The following is a 26995-nucleotide window of genomic DNA, read 5'->3' as shown; positions in this document are numbered from 1 at the left end:
GAAAAGAGGGAGAGGGGGAAAAGAGGGAGAGAGAGGGGGGAAAAGAGGGAGAGGGGGAAAAGAGGGAGAGAGAGGGGGGGAAAGAGAGAGGGAGGGAGAGAGAGGGGGATAGAGGGGGGAAAAGAGGGAGGGAGAGAGAGGGGGTAGAGGGGGGAAAAGAGGGAGGGAGAGGAGGGGAAAAGAGGGAGGGAGAGAGAGGGAGGGAAAAGAGGGAGAGAGAGAGAGGGGGGGGAAGAGGGAGAGAGGGGGAAAAGAGGGAGAGAGAGAGAGAGAGAGAGGGGGAAAAGAGGGAGAGAGAGACAGGGGGGAAAAGAGGGAGAGAGAGAGAGAGGGGGGGGGGGGAAAGAGGGAGAGAGAGAGGGGGGGGGAAGAGGGAGAGAGAGAGAGGGGGGAAAAGAGGGAGAGGGGGAAAAGAGAGAGAGAGGGGGGGGAAAGAGGGAGGGAGAGAGAGGGGGGGAGGGGGGAAAAAGAGGGAGAGAGGGGGAGAGGGATGGAACCGCGGTACATAAAAAATTGGCCCGTGTACACGGGCTTTAAGACTAGTACATTTATAAGATGACAAGCTTTCAGAAGAATGTCTTCCTTTTTCAAGTCTGAAGCAATATACAAGAAGTTGATCTTTTTAGTCGAAAAGTCTAAGGTGAATTGGTTGATGCATTGAGCTCATCCACAAATTCTTGTAAGGACTAAAATGTGCCCCCCTCCCCCCCCCCAACACACACACACACACACACCAAATATGTCATCTATATAGCAGAGCCAAATTTTACAATGCTCCTGGTACTTTAGATTAGTGTAAACACATTTCTTCTCAAATTTACTGACAAAAATATTGGCATATGAGGGGGCCACAAGAAACAGAAAAAAGTAGAACAAGAAACAAGAAACAGTTAAAGTAGAGTACAATCCTCAAAAGATTTTCAATAAAGTTAAATTGTAATATGTCAGAGGGATTTCTTGTTTTGCAAGGTCCAGTACCGACTGTATACCCGCCTCATGAGGCATGGATGTATACAAACTTCCTATATCCAAACTGAATAAAATATTGGATTCACTACAAGAGGTCCCACAAATCCTATCCAAAAAGTCGTCTGTATCTTTTAGAAAAGATTGTTGCTTAGCAGCTATGGGGTTCAACATCTTACCTAAGAAAATTGAGATATGTGCAAACACAGAATCAGTTCCAGCAACAATGGGCCTACCGGGGGGTGCTCCCTTGGGTATTTATGGACCTTTGGCAGTGTATAGAACACCGGAGTAATAGGGTCTTTATTGATAAGTAGCCAGGTTCTTGGCAATGACTCCCCTCTGTAATGCTTCTTCAACAATTTGTTTAATTTCCATTTGGATTTCAGCAACGGGGTCATTATCAAGAATCCTGTATACCCCTCCATCCGATAGTTGAGAAAGTATTTATTGTGTATAATACTCAGAATCCAGCACAACTACAGATCCGCCCTTATCTGCATTTTTTATCCCCTTATTTTTAGCTAGATTTTGCAAGGCTTGCCTTTCTTTGTATGTTAGGTTGGTTTTTGTTGGTTCAAAATTAGTTTGCACAAATTTGATAAAAGTTTCCACTCCAGGGTTGGTGGTACTAGGCACAAACTTTGATTTATTAGTCAGCCCAAAAGATTTTAAGTAATGGGTGGTATTTCCTTACCTGTGGCATGACATTGTGTGGAACAAAGACACTCAGTGGCATTGATTAGATACACTCTAATAGATCATGTGCCAAAACCTGACCGAGGTGGAGATCGGGACAAAACCCTCCTATATTGGGAAGTCCAGTTGATCTATAGGCTTGGAACCATTGTACCAGGAGGGTTGAACTCTATACCAGACTTCAAGGTGTTAATCTAGTCTGACACAAACCTAGGGTGCAGTGAGCTAGCATGGTATGATGTGGCCTTGGTGGGTGGGTGGGTGATACCTGGGGGTGTTACCCGCACGCTATGAGGCTCACATGGAAACCCTGATCCAGTGGAGGAGATCCACTGGTGGGGATTTCTTAATTACCATCTAAAGGGAATCACCCTGCAATACAGACACTAACCACATGACCTGTAGTCTGGGAGATATATGTGACAAGGATCTACAAGTCAAGGAGTTTATTTTACTATGCTCATTGGAATATGGACAATATGTGGACTCTGGGGGTGTAATTGAGGCATCAATAAATGATATACATATGCAGGACATTTAAGAGGAGATGCAGTGCTATCTTTGTTTTGTTTTATTTTATTTTACTATCTTTGTTGTTTTCTTTGTAGCTATATAGTTTTTATGATTATATACACAGATTGGGGTATGTAGTTAATATCCCTAGCGCCACCAATATTGGCCTGTATTGGAGAAGAAGCTGGATCTTGGATGAGTAATTTTGGTTGCAGCTCTATTCAGGTAAAATCCTATATCTATGGACACAGATAGGCTTAAGGTCATAGAGATATGTATCTGTTAGATTCTGCCTAAGGAAGATGCCCTGTTGATATATGTTTGTTATGTACAGTCACTATAATGGTATTAGGAACCTTTAAGTATTGGTTTAAATGTGATAATAGACCCTGACATGTTAGTGTGGTACACAAGACGAAACCGGCAATGCCATTATCATCACTTCCAGTCTGAAGAATTACACAGTATTAAGGTTAATAGTTTTGAAGGCTTGTCTTTGCACATTAAGGGTATGTAGCACACTAATATGTCACTTAGTAAGAGTATTAGTATATAGCTCTTTGATTATATTGTTAAAAATGTTCACCCGGCAAAACTGGAAGTGGGGAGCCGTTGCGCTTCCGGTTTGGGATTGTATGGAACGCAAGGTTGCGTTCCAAGCACATCATTTGGTGCTTTTTCTGTTTGAAGTGGGAGGTATTGGGTAAGCAAATGCACATATAAAGTGTTATTGTGTTCACTGTTGTTCACTGTTTGTTTGATCTGAGGAAAGGGAAGATTGTTCCCTGAAACGTCATCCATTAAAGCTGACGTTATTTTGTTTATCAAATCCTGAGAGTGCAGTATATTTTTTGGAGTATTTAACACTGGCTATATATCTCCTGGGTTGAAAAATGTGTTTTTAATCTAAGTAAATGAAAGAATCAATACAGATCTTTATCTAAATTAAAAGTATCAATACGTTTTGAAGGGCAAAAAGATAACCCCCTTCTTAATACACTTAATTCAACTTCCATTAATGCATATTTAGATATATTTGAAGGAGATAAAACGTCAACAATTCAGCCGAGATCTGGAGGACTATCAAAATAATAGAGTATACCGGTGGTCGCAAGATGACCGAGCACGTAATGTCACTCACTGGCGACAAGGAAAAGGAGAAGACGCATGGAGGAGTAACCGGCAAGCACCAAAGAAACCTGCACAAGTTAGTTCCGAGAATTCTTCATCTGAGGATTTTTTAGGCACAAGCTCCGACACAGATACCAGACGGGTGGCCACAAGCACAAGCGGCAAGTAAGAACAAATGCAACCTATCCGCATGAGTAGCAAGCAAGCATACAGAGGATGGAGAAAGTAGAGTCCGGTTCAAATGCCTGTGGCAGAATGGCCTCGATATGTAAATTGAATGACAACACTGTAAATATGGACACTTTATCAGAGACATTTGATTTAACAATGTTGGGACTATCACAGCAAAAAAAAACTGCTGGGTATAATCAAAGTGATATGGGCATAAGTTTGGTAATAAATATATCTAAATATGCACTAACAGAAGTTGAAGTAAGTGTATTAAGCAGGGGGTTATCTTTTTGCCCTTCAAAAAGTATTGATACTTTTAATTTAGATAAAAATCTGTATCACTTATTTTGTTCACTTAAATTAAAAACACATTTTTCAACCCAGGAGATATATACATTAGATGCTAGTAAGAGCACTACACAGGGAAATACCACCCTTGACTAAAAATCTTTTGGGCTGACTAATAAATCAAAGTTTGTGCCTAGAACCACCAACCCTGGAGTGGAAACCTTTATCAAGTTTGTGCAAAATTATATTAAATCCCTGTTGGAAAAATCTAAGTTTGAACCAACAAAAAACAACCTAACATACAAAGAAAGTCAAGCCTTGCAAAATCTAGCTTAAAATAAGGAGATTGTGATAAAGTTGTGCTGGATACCGAGTATTATACCCAAGAAATACTTTCTCAACTATCGGATGGAGGGGTATACAGGATTCTTGATAATGACCCCCTTGCTGAAATCCAAATGGAAATTAAGCAAATTGTCGAAGAAGCATTGCAGAGGGGAGTCATTGCCAAGATCCTGGCTACTTATCTCATCAAGAAAGACCATTTTACTCTGGTGTTCTACACACTGCCAAAGGTCCATAAAAACCTAAGGGAGCCCCCGATGGGCCCATTGTTTGCACATATCTCAACTTTTTTTTAGATAAGATGTTGAACCCCATAGCTGCTAAGCAACAATCTTTTCTAAAATATACAGGTGACTTTTTGGATAGGATTTGTGGGACCCCTTGTAGTGAAACTGAGATTTTATTCAGTTTGGATATAGTAAGTTTGTATACATCCATAACTCATGAGGCGGGTATACTGTACAGTCAGTACTGGACCTTGCAAAACAAGAAATCCCTCTGACCATATTACAATTTAACTTTATTGAAAATCTATTGAGGATTATACTCTGCTTTAACTATTTCTTGTTCCAAGAAACGTATTACTTAAAGCGTAAAGGTACAGCCATGGGCTCCAATTTGGCCCCCTCATACGTCAATATTTTTGTCAGTGAATTTGAGAAGAAATGTGTTTACACTAATCAGGAGCATTGTAAAATTTGTCTCTGCTATGTAGATGACATATTTGGCATGTGGGGTGGGGCACATTGGAGTCCTTATAAGAATTTGTGGATGAACTCAATGCATCAACCAACTGTCTGAGATTCACCTTATACTTTTGGATAGAAAGGATCCGCTTCTTAGATACATCTGTATACAAACATGATTCTAGACTTACCACTGATATATACAGTAAGCCAACTGATCGGAAGTCATTGTTACATTTTCAGAGCTTTCATCCCCCTAGAGTGTTTAACTCAATTCCCAAGAACCAATTTATAAGAACACTACGTAATGTTAAAGACAAGGGATTATAAGAAGTAAGATTAAAAGAAATGGCTGGGAAATTTCTAGCAAGAGGTTATCCAAATTATATTGTTGCCAAATGTGAAATAGAAGCTAGAAGTAGACTATTTAATGGTACTGAAGGAAGGAAGAGAACAGATTGATGTTTACTACTGCATACAGTGAATATAGCAATAGGATTTCATCTGTTCTGAGGAAGCATTTGTATATCCTCAATAAACTATACCCCACTATAGAGGAATTTAAAACAAAAAACCTATTCAATCATTTAAAAGGGTTAAAAATCTGAAGGATAAATTGGACAGGGCTGATGTAAGCAGCACGAAGACTGATCACATTAATTACTTAACTACCCCCAACAAAGGGTCCTATACATGTTTGAATTGCGCCCAGTGTAATTCTTTGATCAGGAGTAAATATATAGCCCAGATAAATGATAATAAGAAAAGGGAGATTAATGGATATTATACCTGTGACACTGAATTTGTTGTCTATCTTTTGAAATGTCCATGTGGGAGGGGCTATGTGGTGGAGACCATATGCCCCCTACAGGACAGGATTATTTCCCATAAGTCAAGTATTAGAAATAAGGATATGACCCTTTCTGTATCAGCCCATTTTGCAAAAGCAGGACACACTGTGAGCCAACTCCGCTTCCAAGTTATAGACCACATCCCCAAATTAAGATTAGGAAGTGATATGGAGTTAATGCTAAAAAAGAGGGAGGTTTGGTGGATCAAACATTTAGGGCAGGGGTGTCCAAACTTTGCTCTCCAGAGGTTTGGGAACTACATTTCCCATGATGCTCAGCTAGATAAAATGCTGGCTGAGCATCATCGGAAATGTAGTTCCAAAACCTCTGGAGAGCAAATTTTGGACACCCCTGATTTAGGGACTCTACATCCAGTAGGTTTAAATAAGGATTATGATTTACATTTATTTATTTAAACCATTTTGTTTTTAATTAGTGAGGTCCAGTTATTAATTGGATGAATATATCATGAAATTGTCTATTTGTAACTATGATGCTGTATTTAACTTTCTTTTATATATGTAAAAATAATCTGACAAGTATATATGAAATTTAAAAGGATGTTGTTAGTGTCCACTAGGTGGTGTTCTTTTCACACTAATGGTGATGTATAATGAACTAAGGAGTTAATAAATTAGTTACACAGGTGCTATGAAAGAATGTTTTTGGGGGTGGAGTCTGACAGAGATCCTAGATGGACACTTCTGCTTAGAGCTCCATATACCAGAGCAGGGATAATTGCCACTACTCCATCTAACAAGTGTTCCAGAGGATGCATTTAAGCCCTACAGCTGTGTGAAGCAGTGTGGAGAACCACACAAATCGAATTTTCGGCCCGACAGTGCAGGATTCCCGAGATTGGAGGATCTTTGTGGGAGCACCCGACGCCATATTGGGCAAGCTGTGGCCGACGAACCACATGTCGCACTTCTTAAAAGCCAGCAGCACTGAGATCTACAGCAGCTAGTCGACAATTTACAGCAAGCATGACAGGAATGACCTGTTAACTCTTCACCTTGTTTGTGACAGACAAACAGTGAGTACCGGCCACAGAGACTGGGTCTATCACTTTTAAGGCCATAAGAACCCGGGCATGTAGAGCTGCATTGATGGAGCCGAAAAGCACTTAGCACACAGGAGCCAAACATCCACCCTGACTAAGCCACACAATACAGGGATTTTATTATTAAAAATGATAACCCTGACTGTTAGATAAGCTAAAAAGGGGAAATTACAGCTGCCTGTCCACCGTGTGGCATTTACAAAAGGCTTAACAACCAGCATACAGCCATCTGTGTTGATATAGAATTGGCTTATTAAAGGAACTATCTGTGTACTCTTTATTTCTATATTATATGCAGTGCACCGAAAAAGATTTTGCTACCTCCAACCTCACTTTACACAATAAGGGACTTTTAGCTAAGAAAACTCCCTGTCTCACAAGTTAAGTTTTAGTCCTATACTTATACTAGAACTCAGGTTCCCTTCACTGTGACAACTCATTTATTAAACAATCTTGCCACCTACTGACCGCTGCCAAAATACAACCTGAACATTTTTTACTACTACCAGAGGTGTAAGTAAAATACTTTCCTATATCAATCTGCCTCTGTTAACTCATATTTCAAACCCTCTCAGGGAGACGAAACCCAAGATATTAACAAAGAGACTGAGGAGACCAAATGACGCACCCATCTCGCAAGAAAACACAAACTATTCCACTCCGCTGACAAAAGCCAACTTACGCCTTCTTGTTTCTAAACAAGATATCACTAATAGCTTCGACAAACTCTAAAGAAAATAGATACTATGCACACTTAGCTTAAGTGATATTAAAAAGGAAATCACAGACTTGGGCACTAGAATGGAAACACTGGAAGAAGGCAGAGATAACCTAGTGGAAGATGTTGAAATGGCAGTCCAACAAGTTTCCCAGCAACAGCAGGTGGTGTCTGAATTATTAGACAAGATTGAAGACATGGAAAATAGAAGTCGATGAAGTAACATACGCCTCAAATGTATACCTGAGTCGGTTACATCCGAGGAATTACCATCATACCTATATCTATTGAGCATCAGTCACTGTTAAAAGTATATTATGCCATATCCTCTACCCACCAGGTTTAAAAAAATTAGTAAGTTGGCAACTCCTTTGTTCCTCAGGTACCCCAGATATAGTTGATGTTACTTCAGGAACCTATATATAGGCTTTTTTATTTTATTTTATTTTTATTTTTAAGTTACCCTTCCCTAACACTATTACCTCTTTTACCTTACAGATTCTCACTCTACCTGTCCACTTTTTCTCTCGACTATTGCCTTCTCTAAGTGGATCACAGACACACCTAAAGAAACACCTAAAGAACCTGCAGATGCTGGAATACTTCAAGAGGTCTGACTCCTTAAACCACACCACATTTCAAAACTAACCCTATGCACAGATAAACAAACTCTCCCATTGGCCTCATATCAATGGCTTCATCCAACATAATTTTACTCTCCCATAATGTGAGAGGCCTTAATTCAGACGCAAAACAAAGGAAAGCCTTTTCTCAATACACACACTTAGGTGCAAATGTAATATTTTTACAAGAAACTCATTTTGAGTCAAATCACATCCCCAGATACTGGTCAAGACAATTCCCCACACACTTTTATTCTACCAAAGACAAAAAAAAGAGGGGAGTCTCTATTCTGTTCCATTCATCCCTACATTTTATCATGACAGAATCAATAATAGATAAAGATGGCAGATATCTATTTATTAAGGGTCTTATAAACTAAGTGGAGATGATTTTCTGTAATATTCACGCCCCAATTGAAAATCAGGACCAATTTATTAAAAAAGTCTCTCCCCTCAAATTGGAACACGGCTAGAATATTTCTAGCGGGGGACTTCAATGTTTCCCTTTACCCACGATCCTCCCAGATACACTCCCAACCCACTCATTCACAATCTAAAAATAACAGAAAAATCAAATCTATATGCAGCACTTTAGAAGGGCACAATGTAATAGACTCATGCAGGCCCATTTATCAAGCTCCGTACGGAGCTTGAAGGGCCGTGTTTCTGGCGAGTCTTCAGACTCGCCAGAAACACAAGTTATGAAGCAGCGGTCTAAAGACCGCTGCTCCATAACCCTGTCCGCCTGCTCTGAACAGGCGGACAGGAATCGCCGGACATCAACCCGATCGAATACGATCGGGTTGATTGACAGCTCCCTGCTGGCGGCCGATTGGCCGCGAGTCAGCAGGGGGCGGCGTTGCACCAGCAGCTCTTGTGAGCTGCTGGTGCAATGTTAAATGCGGAGAGCGTATTGCTCTCCGCATTTAGCGAGGTCTTGCGGACCTGATCCGCAGTGTCGGATCAGGTCCGCAAGCCCTTTGATAAATGGGCCTGATGGAAAGCACTTTACGGCATCACTTCAGACCACACCTTTTTCTCTTCAGCATACCACAAATACTTTAAACTAGATTATATTTTTCTAAGCCAAATTTTTTTTATCCAATTTAGAATCATCTTCCATTTATCCTTGTGTATGGTTGGATCACTCCGTAATAGTGGCCAAACTATCAGGGCTTCTCCCTCCAAACAATACAAGAAGCTGGACATATGACCCCACACTCATGAACAATCCTTTACACAGAGACCATATCTTTAAACAGATGCTAGAATTCTGGAGTATTAATGCTGACTCCATCAGCAATCCAATTCAGATTTGGGCAGCTCATAAATCAGATCTGAGAGGTCTCTTAATTCAATTAAAGTCGAAATCCAAACATAAAACACAGTCAATACTACAGACACTACAAACCGAGATTTCCTCATTAGAGAAACAACATAGATTAACTAACTCAACCAAAGCATATAAAACATTACAAGCAAAACGCTAAAATTAGACAACATGCTTAATGACCAATCAATTAGAGCAGGACTAAGATCACAAACTAACGCCTAGATTACAAGTTTTTGTTGGTAATGGTGTGCGGTGCTAACAAGCCTTTTTTTTCTCACTGCTCACTTAAGACAGCGCTGGTATTATGAGTTTTCTGCAACCCGGCGTTAGCCTCAGAAAAGTGAGCATTGAGCAAAATTTAGCTCCACATCTCACTGTAATGCACGATTTCCCCATAGGAAACAATGGGGCTGAGCCGGCTGAAAAAAGACTGAACACCTGAAAAAAAGCAGCGTTCAGCTCCTAACGAAGCCCCATTGTTTCCTATGGGGAAATACTTTTTACGTCTACACCTAAAACCCTAACATGAATCCCGAGTCTAAACACCCCTAATCTTACACTTATTAACCCCTAATCTGCCGCCCCCGACATCGCCGACACCTGCATAATCTTATTAACCCCTAATCTGCCATCCCAGACACCGCCATCACCTACATTATACTTATGAACCCCTAATCTGCTGCCCCCAACATCGCCGACACCTACATTATATTTATTAACACCTAATCTGCCGCTCCGGACACCGCTGCCACCTACATTATACTAATGAACCTCTAATCTATTGCCCCAAACATGGCGGAACAATAGATTATATTTATTAACCCCTAATCTGCCCCCCCGCCAACGTCGCCACCACTATAATAAATGTATTAACCCCTAAACCTAAGTCTAACCCTAACCCCCCTAACTTATAATTTAAATACATCTAAATAAATTATTTCTATTTAAAACTAAATACTTACCTTTAAAATAACCCCTAAGCTAGCTACAATATAACTAATAGTTACATTGTAGCTAGCTCAGGATTTATTTTTATTTTACAGGCAACTTTGTATTTATTTTAACTAGGTACAATAGTTATTAAATAGTTATTAACTATTAAATAACTACATATCTAAAATAAGTACAAATTTACCTGTAAAATAAACCCTAACCTAAGTTACAATTACACCTAACACTACACTATCATTAAATTAATTACATAAAATACCTACAATTAATTACAATTAAATTAAATAAACTAAATCACGAAAAACAACAAACACTAAATTACAGAAAAGAAAAAAGAAATTACAGATATTTTAAACGAATTACACCTAATCTAATCCCCCTAATAAAATAAAAAATCCGCCAAAAATAATAAAATTCCCTACCCTATACTAAATTACAAATAGCCCTTAAAAGGGCCTTTTGTGGGGCATTGCCCCAAAGTAATCAGCTCTTTTACCTGTAAAAAAAAATACAATACCCCCCAACATTAAAACCCACCACCCACACACCCAACCCTACTCTAAAATCCACCCAATCCCCCCTTAATAAAACCTAACACTAACCCCCTGAAGATCACCCTACCTTGAGATGTCTTCACCCAGCCGGGCACAAGTGGACCTCCAAACCGGCAGAAGTCTTCATCCGATCCGGGCAGAAGAGGACATCCAGACCGGCAGAAGTCTTCATCCAGGCGGCATCTTCTATCTTCTTTCATCCGGAGCGGAGCAGGTTCATCTTGAAGACATCCAACGCAGAGCATCCTCTTCCAGCCGACGGCGACTGAAGAATGAAGGTTCCTTGAAGTGACGTCATCCAAGATGGCGTCCCTTCAATTCCGATTGGCTGATCGAATCCTATCACCCAATCAGAATTAAGGTAGGAAAAATCCTATTGGCTGATGCAATCAGCCAATAGAATTGAAGTTCAATCCTATTGGCTGATCCAATCAGCCAATAGAATTGAGCTTGCATTCTATTAGCTGTTCCAATAAGCCAATAGAATGCAAGATCAATTCTATTGGCTGATTGCATCAGCCAATAGGATTTTTCCTACCTTAATTCCGATTGGCTGATAGGATTCTATCAGCCAATCGGAATTGAAGGGACGCCATCTTGGATGACGTCACTTAAAGGAACCTTCATTCTTCAGTCGCCGTCGGATGGAAGAGGATGCTCCACGTCAGATGTCTTCAAGAAGGACCTGCTCCGCTCTGGATGGAAGAAGATAGAAGATTCCACCTGGATGAAGACTTCTGCTGGTCTGGATGTCCTCTTCTGGCCGGATCAGATGAAGACTTCTGCCGGTCTGGAGGTCTACTTGTGCCTGGCTGGGTGAAGACGGCTCAAGGTTGGGTGATCTTCAGGGGGTTAGTGTTAGGTTTTATTAAGGGGGGATTGGGTGGGTTTTAGAGTAGGGTTGGGTGTGTGGGTGGTGGGTTGTAATGTTGGGGGGAGATTGTATTTTTTTTACAGGTAAAAGAGCTGATTTCTTTGGGGCAATGCCCCGCAAAAGGCCCTTTTAAGGGCTATTTGTAATTTAGTATAGGGTAGGGATTTTTTTATTTTGGGGGGGCTTTTTTATTTTGTTTGTTTTGGGGGATTAGATTAGGTGTAATTAGTTTAAAATATCTGTAATTTCTTTTTTATTTTCTGTAATTTAGTGTTTGTTGTTTCTCGTAATTTAGTTTATTTAATTTCATTGTAATTAATTGTAAGTATTTTATGTAATTAAGTAATTAAGTTAATGATAGTGTAGTGTTAGGTGTAATTGTAACTTAGGTTAGGGTTTATTTTACAGGTAAATTTGTACTTTTTTTTAGCTAGGTAGTTATTAAATAGTTAATAACTATTTAATAACTATTGTACCTAGTTAAAATAAATACAAAGTTGCATGTAAAATAAAAATAAATCCTGAGATAGCTACAATGTAACTATTAGTTATATTGTAGCTATCTTAGGCCTAGATTTAGAGTTGGGCGGTAGCCGTCAAAACCAGCGTTAGAGGCTCCTAACGCTGGTTTTTACCGCCCGCTGGTATTTGGAGTCAGTCAGGAAAGGGTCTAACGCTCACTTTGCAGCCGTGACTTTTCCATACCGCAGATCCCCCTACGCCATTTGCGTATCCTATCTTTTCAATGGGTTCTTTCTAACGCCGGTATTTAGAGTCGTGGCTGAAGTGAGCGTTAGAAATCTAACGACAAAACTCCAGCCGCAGAAAAAAGTCAGTAGTTAAGAGCTTTCTGGGCTAACGCCGGTTTATAAAGCTCTTAACTACTGTGCTCTAAAGTACACTAACACCCATAAACTACCTATGTACCCCTAAACCGAGGTCCCCCCACATCGCCGCCACTCTATTAAAATTTTTTAACCCCTAATCTGCCGCTCTGTACACCGCCGCCAGCTACGTTATCCCTATGTACCCCTAATCTGCTGCCCCTAACATCGCCGACCCCTATATTATATTTATTAACCCCTAATCTGCCGCCCCCGCTATCGCTGACACCTGCATATTTTTTTTAACCCCTAATCTGCCGCTCCGTACACCGCCGCAACCTACATTATCCCTATGTAGACCTAATCTGCTGCCCCTAACACAGCCGACCCCTATATTATATTTATTAACCCCTAATCTGCCGCCCCCAACGTCGCCTCCACCTACCTACAATAATTAACCCCTAATCTGCCGACCGGACCACACCGCTACTATAATTAATGTATTAACCCGTAAAGCTAAGTCTCTAACCCTAACACCCCCCTAACTTAAATATAATTTAAATCTAACTAAATAAATTAACTATTATTAAATAAATTATTCCTATTTAAAGCTAAATACATACCTGTAAAATAAACCCTAATATAGCTACAATATAAATTATAATTATATTGTAGCTATTTTAGGATTAATATTTATTTTACAGGCAACTTTGTAATTATATTAACCAGGTACAATAGCTATTAAATAGTTAATAACTATTTAATAGCTACCTAGTTAAAATAATTACAAAATTACCTGTAAAATAAATCCTGACCTAAAGTACAATTAAACCTAACACTACACTATCAATAAATTAATTAAATACAATACTTACAATTATCTACAATTAAACCTAACACTACACTATCAATAAATTAATTAAATACAATACCTACAAATAAATAATAAACTAACTAAAATACAAAAAATAAAAAAGAACTAAGTTACAAAAAATAAAAAAATATTTACAAACATTAGAAAAATATTACAACAATTTTAAACTAATTACACTTACTCTAAGCCCCCTAATAAAATAACAAAGCCCCCCCAAAATAAAAAAATGCCCTACCCTATTCTAAATTAAAAAAGTTCAAAGCTCTTTTACCTTACCAGCCCTGAAAAGGGCCCTTTGCGGGGCATGCCCCAAAGAATTCAGCTCTTTTGCCTTAAAAAAAAAACATACAATACACCCCACCATTACAACCCACCACCCACATACCCCTAATCTAACCCAAACCCCCCTTAAATAAACCTAACACTAAGCCCCTGAAGATCTTCCTACCTTATCTTCACCACGCCGGGTTCACCGATCGATCCAGAAGAGCTCCTCCGATGTCTTGATCCAAGCCCAAGCGGGGGGGCTGAAGATGTCCATGATCCGACTGAAGTCTTCATCCAAGCGGGAGCTGAAGAGGTCCATGATCCGGCTGAAGTCTTCTATCAAGCGGCATCTTCAATCTTCTTTCTTCCGGATCCATGTTCATCCCGCCGACACGGAACATCCATCTTCACCGACGACTTCCCGATGAATGACGGTTCCTTTAAGGGACATCATCCAAGATGGCGTCCCTCGAATTCCGATTGGCTGATAGGATTCTATCAGCCAATCGGAATTAAGGTAAGAAAATTCTGATTGGCTGATGGAATCAGCCAATCAAAATCAAGTTCAATCCTATTGGCTGATCCGATCAGCCAATCAGATTGAGCTCGCATTCTATTGGCTGTTCCGATCAGCCAATAGAATCTGAGGAGCTCTTCTGGATCGATCGGTGAACCCGGCGTGGTGAAGATAAGGTAGGAAGATCTTCAGGGGCTTAGTGTTAGGTTTATTTAAGGGGGTTTGGGTTAGATTAGGGGTATGTGGGTGGTGGGTTGTAATGTTGGGGGGGTGGTATTGTATGTTTTTTTTTACAGGCAAAAGAGCTGAATTCTTAATTTATTTAATAATAGTTAATTTATTTCGTTAGATTTAAATTATATTTAAGTTAGGGGGGTGTTAGGGTTAGAGTTAGACTTAGCTTTAGGGGTTAATACATTTATTATAGTAGCGGTGAGATCCGGTCGGCAGATTAGGGGTTAATTATTGTAGGTAGGTGGAGGCGACGTTGTGGGGGGCAGATTAGGGGTTAATAAATATAATATAGGGGTCGGCGGTGTTAGGGGCAGCAGATTAGGGGTACATAGGTATAATGTAGGTTGCGGCGGTGTACGGAGCGGCAGATTAGGGGTTAATAATAATATGCAAGTGTCAGCGATAGCGGGGGCAGCAGATTAGGGGTTAATAAGTGTAAGGTTAGGGGTGTTTAGACTTGGGGTTCATGTTAGGGTGTTAGGTGCAGACTTAGGAAGTGTTTCCCCATAGGAAACAATGTAGCTGCGTTAGGAGCTGAACGCTGCTTTTTTGCAGGTGTTAGGTTTTTTTTCAGCTCAAACGGCCCCATTGTTTCCTATGGGGAAATCGTGCACGAGCACGTTTTTGAAGCTGGCCGCGTCCGTAAGCAACGCTGGTATTTAGAGTTGAAGTGGCGGTAAATATGCTCTACGCTCCCCTTTTGGAGCCTAACGCAGCCCTTCTGTGAACTCTAAATACCAGCGGTATTTAAAAGGTGCGGGAGAAAAAAAGCCAGCGTTAGATACGCGGGTCGTTACTGACAAAACTCTAAATCTAGCCGTTAGGGTTTATTTTACAGGTAAGTATTTAGTTTTAAATAGGAATAATTTATTTAGATAGATTTAAATTATATTTAAGTTAGGGGGGTTAGGGTTAGGGTTAGACTTAGGTTTAGGGGTTAATAAATTTATTATAGTGTCGGCAACGTTGGCAGCGGCAGATTAGGGGTTAATAAATTTAAAATAGTTGCGGTGACATTGGGGGGGCAGATTAGGGGTTAATACAATTTAACTAGTGTTTGTGAGGCGGGAGTGCGGCGGTTTAGGGGTTAATACATTTATTACAGTGGCGGCGATGTCCGGTCGGCAGATTAGGGGTTAAATAATTTTATTATAGTGTTTGCGATGTGGGGGGGCCTCGGTTTAGGGGTTAATAGGTAGTTTATGGGTGTTAATGTACTTTATAGCACTTTAGTTAAGAGTTTTATGTTACGCCGTTAGCCCATAAAACTCTTAACTACTGACTTTAAAATGCGGTAGGAGTCATGGAAGTAGAGGCTGTACCGCTCACTTTTTAAAGCGATCATAATACCGGCGTTAGGCAAATCCCATTAAAATGATAGGATACGCAATTGATGTAAGGGGATTTGCAGTATGCAAAAATCACTGAAAAAAAGTGAGCTGTACACCGGTACCTGCCTGTAATACCAGCGGGCGTTAAAAAAGCAACATTGAGACCCCTCAACGCTGCTTTTTAAGGCTAACGCAAGACTCGTAATCTAGGCGTAAGTATTTTATTTTTGCTAATAAAGCAGACCACTACTTAGCGAATAAAATTAGGGATAGAATTAAAGATATATCCATTCCTTTGTTACACACACCCACAGGGGGAAACACATCTCACCCAAGAGCTATAGTTGATTCTTTTGCTAAATACTATACAAACCTCAAGTCTCCTTAACAAGTTTTTAGAAGATGCCACCCTACCCCAAATTGACCAACAAGATTTAGAAACACACAACTCCGATGTCACCATGAGTGAGGTGCAAAAAGTTATCCAAGGTAAGTAAGTTAAACCAGGTAAAGCAGCAGGCCCAGACGGCTTTCCTGGAGATTTCTATAAACTTATACCACATTTAGTTAAATTTAGTAATCACACTATCCCCTCAGAACTCTTAGATGCCAAAATTATAGTCCTCCCTAAACCAGGCAAAGACAAGTCTCTCTGTCAAAATTATAGACCAATATCTCTCATAAACCAAGATCTAAAAAAGTTTACAAAAATTCTAGCTAATCGTTTAAAACATCTTCTCCCGAAACTAATCCATCCAGACCAGGTAGGCTTTTATCAAGAACAGGGAAGCCCCGGACAATATCAGATGAATGATTTCCTTAATAGATTATCTAAACAAGTCTAAAATGCCTTCTCTGTTGTTATCACTGGACGCAGAGAAGGCGTTTGACATAGTTGATTGGGAATATATGCACGCTGTACTCAATAAAATGGGTTTTCAGGGATCATTTATTACAGCAATTAGGAGTATATACTCGTCTTTCCACTTGTGGTAGGGCCATGGGACACCAATCAAATAGATTTGCGTTCTTAAATGGAACAAGTCAGGGATGTCCTCTAAACCTCTTTACTTTCGCTATTTGTATCGAACCATTGGCACAACACATCAGGAACTCCCCAGACATCACATGAATTAGAATAGGACAGTTAGATTATAACTGCAGATGACGTTCTACTTTCCTTAACCAAACCCCTAATATCACTCCCAAACCTATACAACACTCTTAGAATTTTTTCTTTTATATCCAGTTACAAACTATACCAGACCACACTAAAACATTTATTGAATTACATTTTGAGTTGGGTGAAATATTTAGTGATCAATCTTACAAAGCACTCATCAGAACTTTACCAAGCAAATAACCCCCCGATATTCAAAACAATTAAATAGGATCTTACTAAATGGAGCAAACTAATGGCTAGATTTAGAGTTTTGCGGCCAAAGGGGTGCGTTAGCTACGCGTGTTTTTTTCCCCCCGCACCTTTTAAATAACGCTGGTATTTAGCGTTCTCTGAAGTGCTGCGTTAGGCTCCAAAAAGGGAGCATAGAGCATAATTTACAGCCACTTCAACTCTAAATACCAGCGTTGCTTACCGTAGCGGCCAGCTTGAAAAACGTGCTCATGCACGATATCCCCATAGGAAACAATGGGGCCGTTTGAGCTGAAAAAAAACCTAACACCTGCAAAAAAGCAGCGTTCAGCTCCTAACGCAGCCCCATTGTTTCCTATGGGGAAACACTTCCTAAGTCTGCACCTAACACCCTAACTTGAACCCCGAGTCTAAACACCCCTAACCTTACACTTATTAACCCCTAATATGCCACCCCCGCTATCGCTGACACCTGCAGTTTATTATTAACCCCTAATCTGCCACTCCGTACACCGCAGCCACCTACATTATACCTATGTACCCCTAATCTGCTGCCCCTAACACCGCCGACCCCTATATTTATTAACCCCTAATATGCCCCCCCCAACGTCGCCGCTACCTACCTACACTTATTAACCCCTAATCTGCCGACCGGACCTCGACGCTACTCTAATAAATGTATTAACCCCTAAAGCTAAGTCTAACACTAACACCCCCCTAAGTTAAATATAATTTTTATCTAATGAAATAAATTAACTCTTATGAAATAAATTATTCCTATTTAAAGCTAAATACTTACCTGTAAAATAAACCCTAATATAGCTACAATATAACGAATAATTATATTGTAGCTATTTTAGGATTTATATTTATTTTACAGGCAACTTTGTATTTATTTTTTACTAGGTACAATAGCTATTAAATAGTTATTAACTATTTAATAGCTACCTAGTTAAAATAATTACAAAATTACCTGTAAAATAAATCTTAACCTAAGTTACAATTAAACCTAACACTACACTATCAATAAATAAATTAACTAAACTACCTACAATTACCAAAAATTAAATCAACTAAACTAAATTACAAAAAAACAAACACTAAATTACAAATAATAAAAAAAGAATACAAGAATTTTAAACTAATTACACCTACTCTAAGCCCCCTAAAAAAATAACAAAGCTCCCCCAAATAAAAAAATGCCCTACCCTATTCTAAAATAAAAAGTTACCAGCTCTATTACCTTACCAGCCCTTAAAATGGCCTTTTGCGGGGCATGCCCCAAAGAAAACAGCTCTTTTGCCTGTAAAAAAAACATACAATCCCCCCCAACATTACAACCCACCACCCACATACCCCTAATCTCACCCACCCAAACCCCCCTTAAAAAACCTAACACTAAGCCCCTGGAGATCTTCCTACCTTATCTTCACCCAGCCGGGTATCACAGATCCGTCCAGAAGAGGGTCGAAGTCTTCATCCTATTCGGGCAGAAGAGCTCCTCCAGATGGTCCGAAGTCTTCATCCTATCCGGGCAGAAGAGGACATCCGGACCGGCAGACATCTTCATCCAGGCGGCATCTTCTATCTTCTTCCATCCGGCGTGGAGCGGGACCATCTTGAAGCAGCCGACGCGGAGCCATCCTTCTTCACCGACGGACTAACAACGAATGAAGGTTCCTTTAAATGACGTCATCCAGGATGGCATTCCCTTGAATTCCGATTGGCTGATAGGATTCTATCAGCCAATCGGAATTAAGGTAGGAAAAATCTGATTGGCTGATTGAATCCATATGTGTATGTGTAATAATTTTTTAAGTGTATGTGTGTGTGTAAATGTATGTGTAATTATATGTGTTTGTAATTATATGTGTAAATATATGTGTGTGTATGTGTAATTGTATGTGTAATTATTTGTGTCTGTGTAAATATGTGTGTGTATGTGTAATTATTTGTGTGTGTGTATGTTTAAGTGTTTGTGTGTAATTATTTGTGTAAGTGTGTGTGTGTATGTTTAAGTGTGTATGTGTAATTATATGTGTTTGTAATTATATGTGTAAATATGTGTGTATGTGTAATTATTTGTGTAACTGTATGTGTGTGTGATTATATGTGTAAGTCTGTGTGTGTGTAATTATGTGTAAGCATGTGTGCGTTTAATTATGTGTAAGTATGTGTGTGTATATAATTATATGTGTGTGTAATTATATGTGTAACTGTATGTGTGTGTGATTATATGTGTAAGTCTGTGTGTGTATAATTATGTGTAAGTATGTGTGTGTATATAATTATATGTGTGTGTAATTATGTGTAACTGTATGTGTGTGTGATTATATCTGTAAGTCTCTGTGTGTATAATTATGTGTAAGTATGTGTGTGCATATAATTATATGTGTGTGTAATTATATGTGTAACTGTATGTGTGTGCGATTATATGTGTAAGTCTGTGTGCGTGTAATTATGTGTACGTATGTGTGTGTATATAATTATATGTGTGTTATTATATGTGTAACTGTATGTGTGTGTAATTATATGTGTAACTGTATGTGTGTGTGATTATATGTGTAAGTCTGTGTGCGTGTAATTATGTGTAAGTATGTGTGTGTATATAATTATATGTGTGTGTAATTATATGTGTAACTGTATGTGTGTGTGATTATATGTGTAAGTCTGTGTGCGTGTAATTATGTGTAAGTATGTGTGTGTATATAATTATATAAAAAGTAAACAAGGAGGATCACACTAGCAGCAAAGCATAAAAACTCACAGCATACAGATACTCCAAATAGCCAATAGAGACCGATATCTTAGTCCGATACTGAATGGACAAACTTTCAGACAGAACTTCCCTCTTCACCTGCCACACCGCAAACGAACAACCCCTTATATTCAGTTTTCAGCGTTACCTTGAATCTGTGATGCGCTGCTGTATATTCTCCTGGGGCGGCTTACATTCGGTCTGGCAGAGGTGGCGACCACAGAGTAAGTGCGACCGTCAACCTCAATCCTTTCACCGGTAATCCCAAACGCGGGTGCAGGGCTTACTTCCGGAAGTGACGTCAGGTCACCGGTCTCCGTAACCGTTCCGTTATCCTCTGGCTGTATTGGTGGGTATGATGGCAAATGCTCAAACCAGCTTACCAGGACCTAAGAATAAGGGCTCCTCACAACCCTTAAAAATTGCAGAAATAGAAAAAAGGAAACGGTCCCAAAAAGGTAAGCTAAAAACGAATACTTTATTGTTCCATTAAAACAGGCGTAGAATATAGAAAAACATTTTAAAAATGTGATGGAAAAGGGTCTAACGCGTTTCGGCTAGCTGTTGCCGTATTCATAGACCATAGATGGTCTATGAATACGGCAACAGCTAGCCGAAACGCGTTAGACCCTTTTCCATCACATTTTTAAAATGTTTTTCTATATTCTACGCCTGTTTTAATGGAACAATAAAGTATTCGTTTTTAGCTTACCTTTTTGGGACCGTTTCCTTTTTTCTATTTCTATATAATTATATGTGTGTGTAATTATATGTGTGTGTGTGTGTAATCAATGTGTAAGTATGTGTGTGTGAGTCTCTGTGTGTGTGTATCTGTATGTATGTGTATATAGTTAAAGGGGCATGAAGCCCAAAACATTTTTCATGATTCAGATAAGGCATACAACTTGAAACAACTTTCCAGTTTACTTCTATTATCAGATTTGCTTCATTCTCTTGGTATCATTTGTTGGAGCAGCAATGCACTACTGGTTTCTAACTGAACACAAGGGGCGCGATCCGATATCGATCGCAGTTTGCGGCGCAAGCGAGGGAACCGGCGTCGCCCGCAGTTTCAGCTCGCAACTCGAGCCATCCCATATAGGTCGCCGTCAGATGCTAACGTGCCGTAAGTCTCACAAACCAGCGATGTCCAGAAATCTGCGTAAGTACAAATTTCTGGCGTCGCCAGTGACTTGCGGCACGTTAGAAACTGCCGGCGCCTATAAAACCTGACTAAAGTTTAAAACACCCGCACTGTCTAACACGCCTCCCTAACATAGCCCGCACTGTCTAACACGCCTCCCTAACATAGCCCGCACTGTCTAACCCTCTATCCGCTATCCCCCCTCACTAGCCTAACAATAAAAAAGCTATTAACCCCTAAACCGCCGCTCCCGTACCCCGCCGCCAGCTATATTATATCTATAACCCCCTAAAGTGAGCCCCTAACACCGCCGCCATCTCTATTAAAATGATTAACCCCTAATTTAATCTACCTACCCCGCCGCCAGCTATATTATCTATATTAACCCTAAGTATATTATAGTTAATATAGGTATTACATTATATATATTAACTATATTAACCCTAATTATATTAGGGTTAATATAGTTAATATAGTTACTATAGTATTTATATTAACTCTATCTAACCCAAACACCCCTAACTAAATTCTTATTAAATAAATCTAATTCATTTATAAACTAAAATATTCCTATTTAAATCTAAATACTTACCTATAAAATAAACCCTAAGATAGCTACAATATAATTAATAATTACATTGTAGCTATGTTAGGGTTAATATTTATTTTACAGGTAAATTGTTAATTATTTTAACTAGGTATAATAGATATTAAATAGTTATTAACTATTTAATATCTACCTAGTTAAAATAATTACCCAATTACCTGTAAAATAAATCCTAACCTAAGTTACAAATACACCTACACTATCAATAAATTTAATAAACTACAAACATCTATCTAAAAATACAATTAAATTAACTAAACTAAATTACAAAAAAAAACAAACACTAAATTACAATAAATAAAAAAAAGATTACAAGATATTTAAGCTAATTACACCTATTCTAAGCCCCCTAATAAAATAATAAACCCCCAAAATAAAAAAAATTCCCTGCCCTATTCTAAATTCAACAAATTTCAAAGCTCTTTACCTTACCAGCCCTTAAAAGGGCCTTTTGTGGGGCATGCCCCAAAGAATTCAGCTCTTTTGCATACAACAAATACAATACCCCCCCCCATTACAACCCACCACCCACATACCCCTATTCTAAACCCACCCAAACCCCCCTTAAAAAAGCCTAACACTACCCCCCTGAAGATCTCCCTACCTTGTCTTCACCACACCGGGCCAAACTCCTGATCCGATCCGGGCGATGTCTTCCTCCAAGCGGCAAAGAAGAATTCTTCCTCCGGCGACGTTTTCCTCCAAGCGGCAGCAAAGTCTTCATTCTTCCGGCGGCATCTTCAATCTTCTTTCTTCGCTCCGCCGCCGCGGAGCATCCATCCCGGCCGACTGCTGAACTTGGAATGAGGTACCTTTAAATGACGTCATCCAAGATGGCGTCCGCCGAATTCCGATTGGCTGATAGGATTCTATCAGCCAATCGGAATTAAGTTAAAAAAATCTGATTGGCTGATTGAATCAGCCAATCAGATTCAAGTTCAATCCGATTGGCTGATCCAATCAGCCAATCAGATTGAGCTCGCATTCTATTGGCTGTTCCGATCAGCCAATAGAATGCAATCTCAATCTGATTGGCTGATTGGATCAGCCAATCGGATTGAACTTGAATCTGATTGGCTGATTCAATCAGCCAATCAGATTTTTTTAACTTAATTCCGTATGGCTGATAGAATCCTATCAGCCAATCGGAATTCGGCGGACGCCATCTTGGATGACGTCATTTAAAGGTACCTCATTCCAAGTTCAGCAGTCGGCCGGGATGGATGCTCCGCGGCGGCGGAGCGAAGAAAGAAGATTGAAGATGCCGCCGGAAGAATGAAGACTTTGCTGCCGCTTGGAGGAAGACGTCGCCGGAGGAAGAATTCTTCTTTGCCGCTTGGAGGATGACATCGCCGGAGGAAGAATTCTTCTTTGCCGCTTGGAGGAAGACATCGCCCGGATCGGATCAGGAGTTCGGCCCGGTGTGGTGAAGACAAGGTAGGGAGATCTTCAGGGGGGTAGTGTTAGGCTTTTTTAAGGGGGGTTTGGGTGGGTTTAGAATAGGGGTATGTGGGTGGTGGGTTGTAATGGGGGGGGGGGTATTGTATTTGTTGTATGCAAAAGAGCTGAATTCTTTGGGGCATGCCCCACAAAAGGCCCTTTTAAGGGCTGGTAAGGTAAAGAGCTTTGAAATTTGTTGAATTTAGAATAGGGCAGGGAATTTTTTTTATTTTGGGGGTTTATTATTTTATTAGGGGGCTTAGAATAGGTGTAATTAGCTTAAATATCTTGTAATCTTTTTTTTATTTTTTGTAATTTAGTGTTTGTTTTTTTTGTAATTTAGTTTAGTTAATTTAATTGTATTTTTAGATAGATGTTTGTAGTTTATTAAATTTATTGATAGTGTAGGTGTATTTGTAACTTAGGTTAGGATTTATTTTACAGGTAATTGGGTAATTATTTTAACTAGGTAGATATTAAATAGTTAATAACTATTTAATATCTATTATACCTAGTTAAAATAATTAACAATTTACCTGTAAAATAAATATTAACCCTAACATAGCTACAATGTAATTATTAATTATATTGTAGCTATCTTAGGGTTTATTTTATAGGTAAGTATTTAGATTTAAATAGGAATATTTTAGTTTATAAATGAATTAGATTAATTTAATATAAATTTAGTTAGGGTTAGATAGAGTTAATATAGTTAATATAAATACTATAGTAACTATATTAACTATATTAACCCTAATATAATTAGGGTTAATATAGTTAATATATATAATGTAATACCTATATTAACTATAATATACTTAGGGTTAATATAGATAATATAGCTGGCGGCGGGGTAGGTAGATTAAATTAGGGGTTAATCATTTTAATAGAGATGGCGGCGGTGTAAGGGGCTTACATTAGGGGTTAATAATTTTTATATAGGTGGCGGCGGTGTAAGGGGTCAGATTAGGGGATAGATAAGGTAGATGGCGGCGGTTTTAGAGGCTCACAGTAGGGGGTTAGTTTATGTAGATGGCGGCGGGGTCCGGGAGCGGCGGTTTAGGGGGTAATAACTTTATTAGGGATTTCGGGGGGGGGGGATCGCGGTTGACAGGGAGATAGACATTGCGCATGCGTTAGGTGTTAGGTTTATTTTAGCAGATCGCGGTTGACAGGGAGATAGACATTGCGCATGCGTTAGGTGTTAGGTTTATTTTCTAGTTAGTTTAGGGAGTTACGGGGCTCCAATAGTCAGCGTAAGGCTTCTTACGGCTGCTTTTTGTGGCGAGGTGAAAATGGAGTAAGTTTTCTCCATTTTCGCCACGTAAGTCCTTACGCTGCATATTGGATACCAAACTGCGCGGGTTTGGTATACCTGCCTATGGCCCAAAAAACTGCGGGCGACGGCAGAAATATACGGGCGTAACTTCTAGGTTACGCCGTATATGTGATACCAAATCCGCGCAAATATTGGCGTTGCCGGCTTTTGCGGGCGACGATTTATATCGGATCGACCCCATGGTTTCTAACTGAACACATGGGTGAGCTAATGACAATTAGTATATATATTCAGCCACCAATCAGCAGCTAGAACCTAGGTTCGTTGCTGCTACTGAGCTTACTTAGATAAGCCTTTCAGCAAAGGATAACGAGAGAAGGAAGCAAATTAAATAATATAAGTAAATTGGAAAGTTGTTTAAAATGGTATGCTCTGTCTACATCATGAATGTCTAATTATGACTTTACTATCCCTTTAAACTAGTATTTTTTAATGCTGCTCTGAATTCTGAGGTTAATAGATTTTACAGGCAGCTGTAGGGCGGTTGGTGGCAATCTGATGTGGGTATGGAGATTGGGATTTAGGAATGGAGTCTAATCTGAGGTCTGATATTTAGAATGCAGCTAACTCAATGGCTAAAATGCCATAGGTCTGAAATGATGCAAGTTTGTTGCTGACAGAGGTACTGTAGGACGGTAGACCAGACACTGGAGGGGAGTTTTAAATCAGTGGTTTAGGTAATCTTCCTTTTGATTTTGGTTTGCGTCCCTGCCCCCCCTAGAAAAAAATCTGCGGACGCCCATGGTTGCACAACATTATTCACACACAAACACACTACACGGACATATACATTTACAGGAATTATTTTGCAAAAAAAAGCCCTGTAATTTCATACATTTAAAAGATGGAAAATCAACACAATTTAGCAATATAAAACTCTTTAATACAATACATATATTCTTTGAAGAGGAGTTTAGTTTCAGATTCAGGCACCAGGCATTTCAGTACCTTCCAAGTTTCTGCCGTTGGGTATCCCAGAGATGGTTAATCATACTGTATGTTCTCTTATTGTGGCTTCTATACATATGAAATACAGACTTGAAGCAACAACTATATCCAACTCTGTGTTGTTAAGACATTTTAAGTGCAGACTGCAAGCAACAGATATAAACGTTCCTGTCCAATTAAAATATTTCTACATCTAAATCAGACTGCAAGCAACAGATATAAACAGTTATGTCTTAATAAGACATTTCTACATTTAAAACACAGACTGCAAGTAACAGATATACCTGCATCTATCCTATTAACACTTCTCTACATTTTAAATACAACCTGCAAGCAACAGATATACACAGCGCTCTACAATTAAAACTTCTTTACACAAGAAAAACCAACTGCAGGAGAGAGATACAGACAGCTGTTCTATTTTTGAAATATAGACTGCAAGGTAATAATGCAGACTTGTATTTTCCCAGCAAGAAAATATGAAAAATAGTCTTTAATATCTCTTTGTCACTGATTTGTGATAGCAAAGCATTTTCCCTTTTTATCTCTATATTTATTTTTACATTATGTTTGATTACTTACTCTGTCCTTTTAACCCCTTTGAGACGGCTGCCGTACCCTATACATCAGTTATCTGTAGCGCTCCCATGACTGTAGGAGCACAGGTCTCACTAACAGCAGTGAGATCATAGTATTCTGCAGGCCTCACTCCTGAGACATACAGCAATAGCTGATCTCCCACTCCTACAGCCCTGGAATGGCTACAAACAGCCAACATACAAGGTACACCGTTGTCATTAAAAGATGTGCTAACAAATATTTGTCATTCATATCAAATAGCATCATTTGTACATATCAAAATGTGTTTTGGTTTGAAAAGTTAAAGCTGTTTGAATTCAGTTGTAAACTAATACAGCAGTATCATCTGGGTGCTTTTTACAGCATTGGCATGAAGGGCATATTAGCCAATGAACAATCAGCTAGATAACGAGTTGTGCGTTCGTTTTTAAATGCTGGAAATATGGCATTTTCAGGATTAAAACATCACCGCAGCCATTACGAGTCTTGTCGGTAAAGTTGTACCACAAGCCTTTTAGCCTGTAACGCAACGTCAGTACCGCACACGTAAGAATGACGGTTTTTCATGGGATTCCCTTAGCACTGCCATTACGAGTTTTGCGGTGAGGCTAAAAAACCTGCGTTACAGTCTAAAACGACAAGATCCGTAACGCCATCTAAAAGCAGTAGTTATGAGTTTTACGCTACAAATCTGTAACATAAAACTCATAACTAAACTGCTACAAAGTACACTAACAACCATAAACTACCTATTAACCCCTAAACCAAGGCCCTCCCACTTCGCAAACACTATATTAAATTTATTAACCCCTAATCTGCTGCTCCCAATATCACCACCACTAAAAAAAAATATTAACCCCTATTCTGCCGCTCCCGACATTGTCACCACTATAATAAATTTATTAACCCCTAAACTGCCGCCCTCCCGCATCTCAAATGAAATTTAAATATAATTAACCCCTAATCTGCCGTCCGCCCACATCGCCCCCACTATA

Source organism: Bombina bombina, chromosome 5, assembly GCF_027579735.1.
Source record: "Bombina bombina isolate aBomBom1 chromosome 5, aBomBom1.pri, whole genome shotgun sequence".
NCBI lineage: Eukaryota > Metazoa > Chordata > Amphibia > Anura > Bombinatoridae > Bombina > Bombina bombina.
This window is presented reverse-complemented; position numbering follows the sequence as displayed.